The 11,530-nt window shown below is 29.5% G+C and overlaps 2 long non-coding RNA genes across 4 annotated transcripts; one reads left to right on the top strand and one right to left on the bottom strand.

The window, feature by feature from the left end:
• The first annotated feature begins 4,254 nt into the window (after positions 1-4,254).
• LOC141453254 (uncharacterized) lies at positions 4,255-9,486 on the top strand. Of its 2 annotated transcripts, XR_012457872.1 has the most exons (6): positions 4,255-4,436; positions 5,663-5,782; positions 6,076-6,232; positions 6,743-6,876; positions 7,882-7,987; positions 9,238-9,486. It is a non-coding gene; the product is annotated as an uncharacterized lncRNA (long non-coding RNA). The 2 variants fall into 2 exon arrangements; XR_012457873.1 differs by lacking the exons at positions 5,663-5,782; positions 9,238-9,486 and having other exon boundaries at positions 4,258-4,436; positions 7,882-8,020.
• On the bottom strand, positions 6,615-11,412 carry LOC141453255 (uncharacterized). Of its 2 annotated transcripts, none has more exons than XR_012457874.1 (4): positions 11,273-11,412; positions 9,838-10,586; positions 9,224-9,358; positions 6,615-9,031 (listed from the first exon to the last, which is right to left on the bottom strand). It is a non-coding gene; the product is annotated as an uncharacterized lncRNA (long non-coding RNA). The 2 variants fall into 2 exon arrangements; XR_012457875.1 differs by having other exon boundaries at positions 6,615-6,864.
• Between the last annotated feature and the right edge of the window lie 118 nt (positions 11,413-11,530).

The raw sequence follows: 11,530 nt of genomic DNA, 5'->3' as shown, positions 1-11,530 counted from the left end.
TACTAAGTCTTCTGTGGACAGCATATTAATTATTGAGCTGTACTAATTATAAAAGTACGGATGGGCCTGAGATATAAGAAAGAACTCTATCATTCCAAATAAGTGTGTTATGAGTTGAGTTTGAGGAACATTTTCTTCCCATTTTGAAGTCGATTAAATTAGCATGCGTTGAAGTTAGCTTAATTCTTTATCCATTTAAAAGTAAATTTTTTAAAGAAATTCGTCTTCAATAGTACACACTAATCCACCCTTAACTAAACAACCACCCTTAAATCATAAAACTAAATATAACAACTGTCCTAATGAAAATTTCGTGTTTGTAAAATAAGTGAATAATAGCTTTTTAAAAGAATAATTTAAAAAGTACTATTTTTGCTTGTCTACTAATCGATTCAGGCATCATCAAATTATAGGAAATATAATTACAATAAGTATAATACTTGTCTTTGCTATAACAATTTTATTACAATCAATATTAAAAGGCCTGCCTTTCTTGCTCAGTGAACAAAGAGAAAGTCAATAAGAAATGATAAAAACTCAAATTAGAAGTAGAGAAATCCAATTATATTTCTTATATGAAATGGTTATTATGAAAATACTTTTATCAAATATTTTACTTAATAACTAAAGAGAGTTCTAATGTGTCAGTCACGCCTTCAAGTCAATCTATACAATTAGATAAATATTTCTTATATTTTCTGTTATCCTTAGTGTATCTTCACCTACAATTAATTTAAATTCGTAGAATCATAAAAAAAAAAGTTATTTTAAAGAACTAATTTGACTAATGTTGCTTTGATTTTTCATAAACAAAATAAAGATGGATACTACCTCCTAATATGTTCATCAAATTAAGACAAAGTGGAGAAGACGAAATATCTATACAATTCAAAAATATAAATTCTATTCTTTATTAAAACTGTCCGGTAGGACAGTTGTATAAGGGTTGATCATCAAAAACTGCACGAAAAAGCGTAACGTTGAAAAACTCCCAACTTTGACAATTTTTTTCTCTTTTTCTATAAAAGATAAAATTCCCAAATTTTCTTTAAAATGTAGGGCAAATCCTCCTTTACAACTGTAATTTTTTTGCAACAACAAAGATATAATAGATTTCGAGAAAAAAGTTGCTGAAAATGAGCAAAAACGGCATTTTCAAAAATGGTTGTTGTTACCTTTTTTGTAAACTGTGTAGCGCCTAAACGCGTGAACCGATTTTCATGAATGAGGTGTCATTCGATTCGGAATTTTATGTAGATGTGCCTTTTGGGGGTCTCGACGCTGTACATCGAATGGGAGAGGAGTTAGCCCCCTTTATGTAAGGCCCCCTCCAAAATTATTATTTTTAATTTCTCTGTAAATCTTGGCCCGATTTTGATAAAATTTGGTAGGATCATAGGGTTATGGCTTCCCTACGTAACATTAAAACGACATTCTGCTCTTACACTTGTTAAGAGGAAGTATAGCAATCGTTTCAAATTATCGAGACGTGAACCGATTTTCATGAATGAAGTGTCATTCGAATGGAAATTTTGTTCAGACTTGTATTTTAAAAGTCTCGACGCTATGCCTCATAAGGAGGAGAGTTTGCCCCACCCAAATAATAGACAAAAAGAAAAATCTATCCAAAAGGTACAAAAATCTCCTTAACAAAAACTTACAGTTTAAAATGTTAAGTATAAGGGTTGATTAAACGCCAAAATGCACACAAATCAGCAGGTAACCAACATTTCATTCATACTTCATTGATATTATTTAAGTAATTTTACTACATTAACTTTTTTTTAAATTTTTTAGAATTTATTAGATGTCACAGACCCTTATGCTGGCCATTTCATTCATTATAAGTTTTTTGATATAATAATAAAAGGTGAGTAATATCAACATAATTAGTTATAAAAATTTAAGTAATTTTACTGCATTAACTTTTCCTTCACATTTTTAGAATTTATTAGATGTCACAGATTATGAATGAACTGGCCAGCATAAGGGTCTGTGACATCTAATAAATTCTAAAAAATTTAAAAAAAAGTTAATGTAGTAAAATTACTTAAATAATATCAATGAAGTATGAATGAAATGTTGGTTACCTGCTGATTTGTGGGCATTTTGGCGTTTAATCAACCCTTATACTTAACATTTTAAACTGTAAGTTTTTGTTAAGGAGATTACAAAATGTATTATAAAATCGTCAAAGGTAATTTGTAAGTTTAATTTATTATTAGTACAGTTGTACATTTTGTACAATAAGTTGTACACTTTTTTGTGTAAAAAAATATGTATTTGCTAACTAAATGAAGTAGAAAACAATTAATTCAAAAAACGTTTTTATTTATTCACCAATTTTGCACATAAACTTAATATTTTATATTATGTTTGAAAATATAAAATAGTAAAAATAAACAATTATCAATTAGAAAATTCTATTGAAATATGACATTAAAAAAAATGAGAAAAAAAAAAGAAATCTAAAATACTCATTAAATATCTAATTTAATAGTTGCTAAAATAGTCACCAGGTAACAGCACTTACTGGACCTTTTATAAATTCTTTTTAGTGCTTGGTTTTTAAAATGGCTTCTAGGTATCAGCACTAACATCTAAATATAGAACTGTAACACAAAATTACCTTCAGTATGATCCAAGATGCTGCAGGAAAAAGACTTCTCGTCGTCGGTCTCTTTAAATATTGTAGTTCCAATTAACGCCACCAGATGACAACACTTACTGGACCTTAAAATAAATTATTTTAGAGCTTGGTTTTCAAAATAGCCACAAGGTATCAGCACTAACTGGACATCTAAATATAGATCTGTAACACAAAATAACCTTCAGTATGATCCAAGATGCCGATGGAAGAAGGCTTCTCGTCGTCGGTCTCTTTAAATATTGTAGTTCCAATTAACGCCACCAGATGGCAACACTAACTGTACCTCACTCTTTCTCTCTCTCTATATATATAGTACTGTAACAACAAATTACCTTCAGTACGACCTAAGAGTTCAAGTGGAGAGGAAACTCTGTCGACGGTCTCTCAAAATATGTCTAACTTGTCTGAAAATATCGCAAAAACAAATTATTTTAAGCAGGTCCAACAAGTTTCCAAGTGTGTCAATGTTTGTTAAAGAAAGTTATAAATTAATGTAAGTACAACAAATGTTGGTTAAGATGGTTTTAAATTGATGCAAAAGTTTTTAAAGAATTAATAAATAATAGTACATATTTTTATTTAAATAAAATTGAACAAAAGATGGTCTTCCTCACGGGGTATAAAAATTCAAAGGTAGGGAAGTGTCCGCTATAAGCAACAAAAACTATATATGCCCACCCACCGCATCCCGGCGAATTTAACTTACCTAAATAAAAGCAATGTCAGTATGGCCTCTGAGGAAGGAACAATCAATTATTGCTTTTTTTCAAACAATACAATTTATTTGAGATTAATTCTAATTAAAGCAAATAACAATAACATAATACCACCAAATTATAACTTTTTCTAATAAGAAAATAATTAGTATACTAGAAAATTGAAGAAAACTACGATTAATAAAAGATGTTTATGTGAGTTTAAGATATGGCCACCGGTCAGCTACTAAAAAATGACACTTTCAAGGTGCAATTACATCTTTTATTTTAACGTCAAGTTAAAAATATATTTTTACACATCACATAGCCAAAAAAAATAGTCATTCTTTGTACTAATCTCTTTAACAAAAACTTACTATTTTCTATTTAACCAAACTTTCTATTTAATCTATATTGTTGTAAAAAAGTTACAGTTATAAAAGTGGATTTGCCCTATATTTTAAAGAAAATTTGGGAATTTTATCTTTTATAGAAAAAGTTATAATCGGGTGTTTTTCAACGTTATGCTTTTTCGTGCACTTTTTCACGATCAACCCTTGCACAACTGCCCTATCGGACGGTTTTAATGTAAGTAAAAGAACAAAATAACAAAATAAAATAATTTTAGAGCTTCTTAATGCTATCTAGCGGCGTTTGATGAAACTATTATAAAATCTTTAGTTAGTAACACTGCCGCTAGATAGCATAAAAATGCTTTTTTCTAAGTTACATTGACAGGTTATAAGGTAATTTTTTTTTAATATCGCAAGTAAATTAATAGCTGCTATTCTTCTTAAAAAATTTAATTTATTATATCTGAATTGTACTAACATTTATTTTTAAAATATTTTTTACAGATGGGACAAATCAGCTGTAACCGACACATTCGAAAAATGGTTCTGTGCATATTGTAGAATTGTGAGGTTACAACATATGTTGATGTGGTTACTGTTATAGCGATACAACATCCTACGGACTCTACTGTAAATAAATTGAAAGGCGTACACTTTTCTTGGTCAATTGAAAAGAAGTCTGGATTATGTAGACAACAAAAGCCACGCAAGGGTCGTCTGAGTTTCTCACTGTTACATGTAAGTAGACAATAAATTTTTGCTTTAATAGATTTATAAATAAATACCACAGTTTGTTTTCGACCATTCGGACATATATAAAAGGTATCGTGAATTGGTTTTCGGATTTTGGGCCCTTTCTGAAAAAGTAGGTGATTACATTATTTTACTTTTTACATTTTTGAAATCTAATATGAATGTTACAAATTTCTTACGTTGTAAAATTTTCTTAATTAAATTAAATTTCTAAATTATATTTTCGAAACCAATTGAATAATGCAATTATTTTCTCTTACTATAAATTTTCGTTTCTTTCCTAACGTTAGCTCGTCAATAATTTTATAGAACTGCGGTATGAAAGTTTCAGCAGTGGGTGTTTAAGATAAAATACTATATTACTACATTCTATATTATAATACTATATACTAGCAAAAAACTGAATTCGAATAAGAATCGCTTATATTTTTAGTAATTTTTATTAGGCAATCTTAATAGCTTAAAGATATATAGTGGCGCCCAAAAGTATTTGCACAAGTGAATTATTTCCTGTTTTTAAATTAGTAGACGAAATAGGATACCAAAACTCTTATCATTATGATCTTTCTTTCTACTTATATATATTTAATAACAAAACGTGAAAAAACATTAAAAAGTAAATTAGTAAATCAGAAACTCCAGAATACTCCTCAAATTTTCAATTACGTTTAAGTCGATTGTAAATGTGTACGCTGCCTTCTGGGAACGTTATGTAGGAGCCATTCTTTTGTTTTGTTAGCTGTATGTTTTGGATCATTATCCTGTTGAAAGATGTAGGAGTTTTGAATGCCCAACTTCTCAGCACAACACTGCTCTTTAAGTTGTCGCGCAAAATACTCACATAGCCATCTGCTGTCATATTGCCCTGAATCTGAACCACTTTGTCGATTACGCTGCACGCCACACATCCCAATACCAGAACATGCACTCTACCATGTTTGGTCTAATATGCAATCTTTTTAATTCTTAATTTGTCCTTCGCCAAGGGTATTTCTTACCATTGCTTCCAAAAATATTAAACTTACTTTCTCGCTAAATAGTACATTTTGCCAATACAACATTCTATAGGCTTGTTTAGATAGGTTTTGGCGTATTCGAGCCTCTTCTGTTATGAATGGTTTGATGCTAGGAACTCTTCCATGTAAATCAGCTTGATTAACCTTTTTTTTTGACAGTAGTAGCGCTTACACTTTTTGTATGTTGGTTTTCAGATTAAATACTGGCGATACCAGAGTACTGCCTGCTAAATGAAAGCCCAAGTGAAAAAGACGTGTACATCTATCCAATGAAAAAAAGAAACATATTTTGTTAGGATTCAACTAATAAAACAAGTATGTAGTTGTTAGGTGCAATATGCATGTTTTCTGGTGAAACTACAGAACTTAATTTCTTCCTTTTTAAACAACAACGTTTCTATAATTCTGTTAGAGAACCCTTTCACTTTTCTTCAATATTTTTCTCTTAGGCATGTTTAGGATTAGGTCTTCTGTAATTTTGCATTGTTCCAATGAGTGTAGGTTCCAATGAGAATCGTGTAGGTGACAAACTAACCAATTTGAAGTTTTTTTCTGCATTACTCAGTAAACAGTTTAATTATTTTAATAACAATAATGTTGATTTTCAGTATTAATACTGTTGTTACCAGAGTACTGCATGCAAAACTGTTCATCAATGGAAGCATAAGTGTCAGTTTGCAGGCAGCATTTACCTGAGATGAATTTTTAAGGGTCCTTCTAGACTTGCAGCAGCACGACCATCAATATGAAGTGATTCGCATCCAGGTAAGTCTTATCATTTATTATGTTCAGCGCGTTATAACAAGAACTAAAACTTTTTTCGTTCAAATTTTCTTTCTTTTTTTTGTATCTGAAAGAAGTTTTAATTCTTGTTCATTGTAGGTAGCAGTAATTTAATTGATAACTTCAACATCAAAGATGCATGTGAATTCTGCATAATTTTCCAATCACATATAACTATTTTTAGTCGAGCTAACAATTTTTTAATTATATCCAAAAAATAATTTAATAATAATAATGCTAGTAGATTATGTGTGTTATATTTTTCCTATCAAATTCATTTTATTCCTAAGAAATAAGTGTGTTTTTTAGAAATATATTTCATTAACATTGAATAAAAAGGTTAAGGTTAAAAAAAATCTATAAATTTAAAAGATAAGTCTCTTTATTTAATTTTTATAATATACATAAATTGTTACATAGGTTTTTCTTAAAGCTAGGTGAAACACAGTAAACATTTTAATTATTTAAATTACAAGAAATAATGATTTTCAGAATCAATACTGGTGATTCCCATAGTGCTGCCTGCAAAACTGTTCATCTATGGAGGATGCCCAAGTGAAAAGACGTAAAAGATCAATCTAATGTGAATGTATCAGCAAACATTGGTTAGGAATCTGTAAAAAAAAGTAAGTAGTTATTATACATATTATGCATGCTTTTATAAAAATTAAAAATTGCATGTTTAAAAAAACAATAAGAAGTCTTAAAAAAAAGTTATTTTATCTTTCATGATAACAACGTTCACTTTTTAGCGTACGTCCTCTTATTCCATTGGTATTATTTTTTTCTCTGATCCTCAATTTTGGTGTTATGTGTAATCTTTTTTGTACATATTCCTTAATTTCTTTCAACAATTTCATTCCGTCGAGCGAGCTTACGTGTTTAGATTTCTTGAAGTTTGCCTATAGGTATGACCTTGATTTATTGGTAATCATGTGATGATAACAAGTAGTACATCTGCTTCTTAAGAGCTGGTTTTGTTAGTTTGCGATTTATATCTACGTTCTAAGTTTTAATTTCTTCCTTTTTAAACAACATCGTTTTTATAATTCTGTTAGAACCATTTCACTTTTCTTCAATATTTTTCTCTTAGGCATGTCTATGATTATGTCTTCTGTTATTTTTCATTGCTCCAATGAGTTAGAATCGTGTAAGTGACAAAGTAACCAATTTGAAGTTTATTTCTGCATTATTTATTGAATTCTTCAAATAAAAGTTTAAATGGCTGAAAGCTATTCATTTTTGTTGCTCCCTATAGTAGAGCTAGTTTAAACCAGAGTTTAAGGCAATATCTATTTGGAAGGTCGAGAGAAAGTCGTGTGAATTTCAACTAAAAGTTTGAGTTATATTAAATGGTTTATCAGGTAAATTCAATTTGAGAAATATTATAATAAGCTGCTTACAGAAGTGAACAATACATTATGTACAAATGAAATTCTCTTGTTATCAAATTGTCTTAAAGTATCAACCAAAAATTTTTTTACCTTTAAAGTTTTTGCATTCAAAAATTTTCCTGAAAGACATTTGTATCTATTTTATTTATTTATAATAGATTTTTTTCTCTAGATTCTTAATTTAAGACATAACTCAAACATTTTATTTTAATTATATTAAATCATGTTGATTTTCAGATTAACTGCTGATACTGGAGTGATGCCTGATACACTATTTATCAATAGAAGCCCAGTTGAAAAAGACGTAAAAGATCTAAACGTAAGGTGGTCCTATGTAGGTCAAGTGAGTTGCTGTTATCATTCAAATATGCATGTTTTCTTTGTAAAATTATAATTTTAAACTAAGTTTGGATAATTTATCGGCAAAATAATTTGTAGAGTTTATAAAAATTTATTATAAAAAAGTTTAAAAATAATTTTATAAATTGTATTTTAGTGTTATTATTAGTAGGAGAATAAATAATAACCTTTAATTTGAAAAAAAAAATATTTATTTGCATACCTATTTTGTTTTTACATAGACTTCATATTTGACATTCTATTATACGGAAAATATACATATAGACAATAAAATACAAAAATAATTCCTAAAAAACGTTTAAAACTAACACAGAAACTTAAAACAGTAAAAGAAATTAAGAAAAAAAACACAAAAAATCAAAAATTAGTTCTAAAAACATCCGTTAGAGGGCGCCACTTATCAAACAGGTAAGTTAGTTTTAAAAAATCCGTCAGAGGGCGACTCTTATCAGGCAGCTGAGAGAATAGTTCCAGAAGTAGCCACCAGGTAGCAGCACTTACTGGACTTTCTATAGAACAGCTGTTTTAAAAATGGCCGCTAGGTAACACTATAAATACAGGTGCAAGAGCCATTTTCATTCAGTACGACTTAAGTGATGAAGGGGGGTATATCGCTCGTCACTCCTAAACATATCTTATCTAGTCTAGTCTAACATTCATCTCCTCTCTCTCAAATCATGATGTTGAGTGATGGTTGTTATGGGTAAGGAGATGTTGTCGCTTCGACGGTTCTCCCCACCCTGCCCCGCCCTTCCAGCGAACTTAGTTATATAGCCTCCTGGATGCAAGATGGCGGCAGTCAACTCACCTGTTCACCAGTGGCCCAGCTGACTATTGCTCTTGCACACTCTTAAGACTAAGCCGGCCATTTTTTTAACCTTCCTTTTAAGGTTTCCACTTTTACTTCTACCACTCTCTAGACTTTGAAACCTTCCTTTTAGGTTTCCACTTTTACTTCTACCACTCTCTAGACTCTGTAACCTACCTTTTAGGTTTTCCTTTTTATTTTTTCACATTTTCTTCATCACTTTTAAATATTGATGAAATATTATTAATTTTTTTCGTTTTATTTTAACTTTTTCATATTAATTAACACATAAAATAAAAAAATAAATAAAATAACTTTTTTAAGACTTTTATTCAGCAAAAAAATATTTCTTTTAACATGCAATTTTTAATTTTGGTAAAATCACGCATATTACGTATAATAATTACGTACCTTTTTTTTTATAGATCCTAACCAATGTTTGCTGTTACATTCACATTGGATGGATGCTTCACGTTTTTTCACTTGGGCATCCTCCATAGATGAACAGTTTTGCAGGCAGCACTATGGGAATCACCAGTATTGATTCTGAAAATCATTATTTCTTGTAATTTAAATAATTAAAATGTTTACTGTGTTTCACCTAGCTTTAAGAAAAACCTATGTAACAATTTATGTATATTATAAAAATTAAATAAAGAGACTTATCTATTAAATTTATAGATTTTTTTTTTAACCTTAACCTTTTTATTCAATGTTAATGAAATATATTTCTAAAAAACACACTTATTTCTAAGGAATAAAATGAATTTGATTGGAAAAATATAACACACATAATCTTCTAGCATTATTATTATTATTAAATTATTTTTTGGATATAATTAAAAAATTGTAAGCTCGACTAAAAACACTGGTCACATGAATGGGGACGAAACGAGTAAAGTATAATTATTTACTACACTAGTTTAGGAAAAGGCTACCCATTACTTTATTGGTTTAAATTGAGCTTTATAATGTAGTTAATTCTTTTAAAACCAATAATTTATATAGACTTGTATTATACTTACCAATTGTTTCCATATATGAAAGTGGTAGATAATATTGATTTTGATTAATTGCTTATGTTGTTCTAGTCAGTTACCTATTCGTTCTCTGCAAATGATTTAATTTTAGGAGCATTTGTTATGTTAGAGTAGACTGGATTAGATGTGTTTGGAGAGACAGAGCGACCTTTCCCTCCTGCATTACACAAGTCGTACTGACGAAAATTTGTTCAGTCGCCGTATGCATAAAGATTACAGTACTGCTACCTGGTGGCTACTCCTGCAACTATTTTCTCACCTGCCTGAGTGGTGGCCTCTGAAGGATTTTTTGGGAACTAATTTTTTACATTAATTTCTTTGTTTTAAGTTTCTCTGTTAGTTTTAAACGTTTTTTTAGCAATTCTTTTTGTATTTTATTGATTAATATGTCTATTTTTACGTGTAATAGAATATAAAATACTAAGTCTATGTAAAAACCAAATAGGTATGCAAATAAATAGATTTTGTTTCAAATTAAACGTTTTTAGTTATTCTCCTACTAAATACATTTTTTTTTCACAAAAGTCAAAAAATAAAATAACAAATAATATTGTGATAAAAACATGCAAATTACATATCCCTAAATAATGATACATTTTTTTGGTAATTGATTCATAACCAAAGTTGTTCGTACATACTCAATTGGTCGATGTTTTCTCAACGTCTTTTTTATTTCCACTTCAGTTGTTGGACAGTTTTGCAGTTACTGGCTCACTGTATTGGTTGTTTTTAATCTGAAAATCATTATTCAATGAAATAAACAGTTTTCAGGGTTAATCTTGAATTAAAAAGCATTCTATTCAATGATACTACGAATTAAAACGAAATTAACTGATCTAAACTGTTCGTCCTAAATTTATTCAGCGTGTAATTTAGCAATTGTTGCTATTAATATAGCTAATAAGAATAAATGGTTCAAAGAACTTGACTACAAGTCCTCTTTCATTTTGAGATGTTTGTAATAAAAGAAAGTATTATTTTTATAAAATATCTCAAAACACGCTTATTTTGAAATAACACCAAGCATTAAGATTTGTTATTACCTGAATGTAAAATTTATCACTGATTTCGTCCATCGTAGATTAAATCCCTCACAGGTTTTTGAGGTAAATCTGCAGAATAGATACCCGGGGCGAGGACTATTTTTGAAGTGATTTTATTTCGCTGTTATCTCAAACGCAATTTTACAAATGTAAACTATTTTTACATTATAACAGCTACAAAAAATCACTACAAAATTTACAATTTTATTTCAATTGAGGGACTCCGCCTACCTCTCTTTTTAACATGGGCACTTCGCCCCCACACACCTCAAGTAAACTAACGATCCTAAATTCTATTGCATCCCGCTAGCTACGTATAACGTGAAATTTTAGTTGAGACATATCTCTCACAATAAAGCAAAAGAAAATTAACTTACCTTATTCACAGCGATCCCTATCAGATGATTCGTACACTTTCGTAACTTCCTACATAGGGTCACCACAGGACGAATGACTACTATGCCAATCATCATGAATACAGTTACAAAATGAGGACAGCAAAACTAATACAAACTGGCGGAAGGGCACACATCACATTAATACAATTACAGTGACTGTAATTACACATATGATGCAAAGAATAAAACCACTAAAAACAAATGACTCCCCAACTGTCTACATGGTAACATAAATAA

The sequence above is a fragment of the Rhodnius prolixus genome, unplaced genomic scaffold (genome assembly GCF_049639745.1).
Source record: "Rhodnius prolixus isolate KJV_2025 unplaced genomic scaffold, Rpr scaffold_3, whole genome shotgun sequence".
NCBI lineage: Eukaryota > Metazoa > Arthropoda > Insecta > Hemiptera > Reduviidae > Rhodnius > Rhodnius prolixus.
Note: the sequence above shows the minus strand (reverse complement) of the source record. Positions and strands in the feature narration are given on the sequence as shown.